The sequence below is a fragment of the Lolium rigidum genome, chromosome 2 (genome assembly GCF_022539505.1).
Source record: "Lolium rigidum isolate FL_2022 chromosome 2, APGP_CSIRO_Lrig_0.1, whole genome shotgun sequence".
In the NCBI taxonomy this organism is placed as follows: Eukaryota; Viridiplantae; Streptophyta; class Magnoliopsida; order Poales; family Poaceae; genus Lolium; species Lolium rigidum.
The window spans coordinates 27267542-27272999 of NC_061509.1; the positions used below are offsets into that span (position 1 = coordinate 27267542).

At 42.3% G+C, this 5458-nt stretch overlaps 1 long non-coding RNA gene across 2 annotated transcripts; it reads right to left on the reverse strand.

Annotated features, from left to right (window-relative positions):
* Positions 1-1491: 1491 nt before the first annotated feature.
* Positions 1492-4013, reverse strand: LOC124686138. 2 transcript variants are annotated; one of them, XR_006997734.1, is made up of 4 exons: positions 3644-4013; positions 3467-3562; positions 2849-2926; positions 1492-1855 (listed from the first exon to the last, which is right to left on the reverse strand). It is a non-coding gene; the product is annotated as an uncharacterized LOC124686138 (long non-coding RNA). The 2 variants fall into 2 exon arrangements; XR_006997733.1 differs by having other exon boundaries at positions 3467-4011.
* Positions 4014-5458: the final 1445 nt, after the last annotated feature.

The following is a 5458-nucleotide window of genomic DNA, read 5'->3' on the forward strand; positions in this document are numbered from 1 at the left end:
ACCGACGGACGCGACGCATGCGTGGACGTTGTAGCAGAATGTCGTATATGTATGGCTTGGAACATTCTTACGTCGCAGCAACCAGCTAGCTAGCTTAATTAGCTAGGTCACCTAGGGTACCTACACTACGGGAAAAAAGAGCCAATCTTTGCCGTGAGCCGCTGCACGGTAAAGACAACTTTGCCGTGCGCAGCAACTAGCACGCACGGCAAAGATTACTTGCACGGTAAAGTATGAGAGCAGCGCACGATAAAGAATAGTTACACGGCAAAGTCAGCAGTGGCGCACGGCAACGACCTAGCGCACGACAAAGACCAGCTAAAGCGCATGATACGTCCATTTTGCATCACTATTTTATATTATAATTTACTGTTATTCATTGATATATTTCATATTTGGAGATGATACTTATGTTATTTTATCTATTTTGCATGTTTCATGATTATTGGAGAATCGCGCACCGGAGTCAGGATTCTGCTGGAAAAAGCACCGTCAGAATGCAATATTTTGGAAGATCAACAATTGACGGAAATTACATGGAAAATCCTATTTTTCCAGAAGACGAAGCTAGCCAAAAGGAGGAGCCGAGAAGGGCCGCCATGGCCCCCCCATAGGCCGGCGCGGGCCCAGGCCTGGCCGCGCCGCCTTGTGGGGAGGGGGCCCACAGCCCCCTCTGCCTCCTCTCCTTCGTGTACTTCTTCGTCACGAAAACCTAAACTCCAGAGGATAGTCGCGAAGAGTCACAGCCGCCTCTGCGGGGCGGCAAACACCAGAGAGAAAAGAGCTCTCCGGCAGGCTGAAATCTGCCGGAGAAATTCCCTCCCGGAGGGGGAAATCGACGCCATCGTCATCGTCATCGAGCTGGACATCATTGGGATCATCATCACCATCATCTCCATCATCATCACCGCCATCTCCACCGCTGCACCTCGTCACCGCTGTAATAATTAGGGTTGGATCTTGATTGTTTGATAGGGGAAACTCTCCCGGTATTGATTTCTACTTGTTATTGATGCTATTGAGTGAAACCATTGAACCAATGTTTATGTTCAGATTGTTATTCATCATCATATCACCTCTGATCATGTTCCATATGATGTCTCGTGAGTAGTTCGTTTAGTTCTTGAGGACATGGGTGAAGCCTAAATGTTAGTAGTGAATTGTGTTGGGTAATATTCAATGGTTTCACTACTGCAGAAACCCTTATCAGTGACACACACTTTTTACTCATCAGTGACAGGCAAGGTGCCTGTCGCTAGTATGCAGTCACTGGTACTGCCTGTCACTAGTGACGAGAAGTTGCCTGTCACTGGTAGGTGTAACTAGTGACAGGCAAAAAAATATGCATGTCACTAACATGATCAAAGGTCGCATCCATGTTGGATTCTCTAGTGACAAGCCCATTATCGTGTCTGTCACTAGTATGAATTTCAATATTAAAAAAAATTGTGTTTTCCGCGCATATCAGTAACAAGAAGGTGCGGTATATCATTCAGTAGGAACAATAATATTAAATTCAATGAAGGCACCATATAAATCATGTGTATTACAGGGGACATATCACTCCAAAGCCAAAGTTGAAGATCACTTACAGAAAGTTTAAATACTTCTAAGATATTTAACTTACACTGGAACATTGACAAGTTCTAATGATCAATGCTGATCTTTAAGAACACCCGCTAATTTTATTGGAACCACTTTTACCAAATAAAGCATATCTAATGTAAGCGATATCTAAAACAGATCATATATGATATTATGTGATAACTTGGCCCGTTCGTAATATTGCAGCAACATCCTTCATTGGAACACAATTGTGCAAGTCTCACAACTTCAGAGCGTCATCGCTAATACCCTGTCACATGTCGCAGAAGAATCTCTTAACATCAAACCTTAAGTATAGAATGAAACATTACTTTAGTACTAATGTTGGAAATGATATAGTGGAAAATAATGCCTAAACTCATGCGTCAAAATTTTCAAAGCATGAACCCACAAAATTATAAATCTTAAATCTGTGTAACTATCTTTTGAAGTTCTATAGTCACCACTTGCATCACATATTAGCTAATGGACATTCATAACTCATAGAAAGTCAAATCCGTTGTACTTCAATTGTCTATTGCATTTAGAATGCGCTGTGATGAAACTCCAAAGAGCTATTTAACAAAGGGTATAGTTTCTAGAAATATACATTAGATATTCATAACTTTTAACCAAAATAACCAATAGCTAGAAAATCATGTACATATATCAAATTAAATAAGTTTATTAATTATTACACGCCATATTAGGAATGACATTGTATGCCTCGACAACTTTAGTTGAAAGGCTCTGCTCAAAGAAGAAGGACGATAGCATCGTTGGTTCAGAAAAATGTGTATAATGTTAAATCATCATATGGTGACAATTTGTGGAAGTGGAAAGTGGAGTATCCTTGTTTTCTCTCGAGGTAGAGAAATTCTCATAAGAATAAGCATAGACATGCTAGGCGCTTGGCTATGACTATTAGGTTCCCTCTATTTTCACCAAAATATTTTATAATTAAGGACAAAAAAGGATCACACTTACACAGCTTTGTAGTCAACAAGAGAATGGAGGTTACATGTTCACTCTTTGTGGTAAGAAATTCAGATTCTAGCAGATCAGGGATAAAACTACAAAATGGGATGTTGTAGGTGAATTTGGAGACAAGCAGGGCCATGCAAAAGATTTTATAGACCTTGTGCTAATTAATACAATACAAATCAGACAGTAATGATATCATCATTTGCTGATGCAGCAACTACTTAAAGATTCATACACCATAACTAATCTGGAATTAACCCGAGAGGGAGATAGAGTGTACCTGCTAGCTTTGTTGTTCACTTGAGTTCCTCTAGGCCATGTGCCCTTATATATCCATGAAATACTGATAATTAGTAAACTGCGAATGACACAAGGGTCAAGTTATAAGCATCTAATGGACTAGACCACAGTTATGTTCAATTCAGTTACGAGCATACAATAAGAACCACTCATATTCCCCTTTTCTGTGAAAATAGCACAAGTGTAAATGATATAGACCACCCAAAGAATGTGTTCCCGGCTACTGTTATATAAAGAAGTAATATAGAAGTTCAGTCACGTGTAAAGTCCAAGGATTTAACTAACAGTAGCATCTTTTCTAAACTAAGCCTAACATGACTGATTAGCATCAGACCTCGCTACACAAAATCATAAGATACATGGCCCAAACATGCCTATGACTCCAGATGCTCCAGAAAAACAGCTAGAAAGAATTAAGCTATTTCCTAATGTCCCTGTAGTTTTCAGCTCTTTCCCGTATACCTCAAAGGTTACAGATATAGCCAAACAAAAAAATACATAGTAGCAATAGATGGATACCAAAAAGGCCAAGAATTAAAAAGTAACGAATCTCCACTTCTGCAGTAGTAGATATAAACTATGAGAATAGAACACGTACATTACAGCTCGCCCGACAATTTTCTGAACCTGGCCCTCAATCCCACATACGTACGTGAGGCCTACTCTCTGATCCAAACTGCAAAGGTGGGAAAATCTACTCCTTTTCGAGTCTAGCCACGGACACTGCTATAGAAATTGCTATGGAGGAAACGTTGCAAAACAACTGAGTACTAACCAATCGGGAGGCGGGTGTCTGGCTAGCGACCACGGCGGCACAACAGCTTCACGGAGACGGTCGGGCGGGCGGCGTTGGGATGCAGGGCCGTCGTAGCCGGAAACGGGATGGATGGCGCGTTCGACGAGACGACGACCCAGGGCCGATCGATCCAGATCGAGGGTCGGGAACGACGGCGCGTCGACCTGGGTCGTGGCCGGGTCACAGCCCCATTCAATCGCTGCTGCAGTCCGTCCTTCCGCAAGAGAAAACCAGTAATCCCGCCAAAGTCCTCCCGTGCACCTTATGTGTCCGCCGGCGGCCAGCCGAATGCTTGAATAGATGAAGAACTGGATCGTGATTGGGGTGGGGTGGATCGTGGGGAAGAAGCAGATGTGATGGGTCAAGTGCGAGTCATAACTGACGTGGTAGTGGGCTGACGCGGACCTGCAGACCCGTAATTTTCAGTTATTTTTATTTGCTAAATAAATTTATATGTTTTGCAAAAAACAATTTGCTGAGAGGCAGATGAGTGGACACGACCTAATTTATCAGACCGGGTCATCAACCCCAAATTAAGTGGATCACTATCTAGGTACCAAACTGGCGTCCCGAGATATATACCTTTGTTGATCCTATTGCTGGAGCGCAGCGACCAACAAACGGGACTCGACCAGCTGGTACAATCGGGAGGTGTATTGGGGTCCTGCCAAATAGCAGGCTGACCGAGAAAGGAGGAGGAGCTGGTGGGCTAGGTGGGCTCTCCATAAAATGGCTAGTGACATGCTATTTTACAAGCCCGTCACTAGCATATTTCTCTTCACATCTAGCCTCTAGAAAAAGGTCTAGTGACATCTCTTTTTATGCGTCTGTCATTAGTATTATGTACTAGTGACAGGCTTATATGTGCCTGTCACTGGTTTACTTACTAGTGACAGACATAAATTTGCCCGTCACTAATCACTCGGAGGCTATAAGCATTTCTGCAGTAGTGTTTGATATTTAAGTTGTGGTGTTATTCTTCTAGTGGTATCATGTGAACGTCGACTACATGATACTTCACCTTTATGGGCCTAGGGGAATACATCTTGTATTCGTTTGCTAATTGCGGGGTTGCCGGAGTGACGAAACTCGAACCCCGTTGGTATATCGATGCGGGAGGGATAGCGAGGATCTCGTAGTTTAAGGCTGTAATTAGATTTATCTTAATTACTTTCTTGTAGTTGCGGATGCTTGCAAGGGGTATAATCACAAGTATGTATTAGTCCTAGGAAGGGCAGTGCATTAGCATAGGTTCACCCACACAACACTTATCAAAACAATGAAGATTAATCAGCTATATTAAGCGAAAGCACTAGACTAAATTCCCGTGTGTCCTCAAGAACGTTTGGTCATTATAAGTAAACAAACCGGCTTGTCCTTTGTGCTAAAAAGGATTGGGCCACTCGCTGCAATTATTTCTCTCGCATTTTACTTACCCGTACTTTATTTATCTGCTATATCAAAACCCCCTGAATACTTGTCTGTGAGCATTTACAGTGAATCCTTCATCGAAACTTCTTGTCAACACCTTCTGCTCCTCGTTGGGTTCGACACTCTTATTTATCGAAAATACTACGATACACCCCCTATACTTGTGGGTCATCAAGACTATTTTCTGGCGCCGTTGCCGGGGAGTGAAGCGCTATTGGTAAGTGGAATTGGTAAGGGAAACTTTTACTGTTTGTGCTGATTTTATTTCTGCTTGCTGCTATAATTCATTATGGAGAGATCTTCTCTTGAATTTTTATTTGGTAAATCTACTACTACTGCAAAGGTAGTGGATGAGGCGCCAGG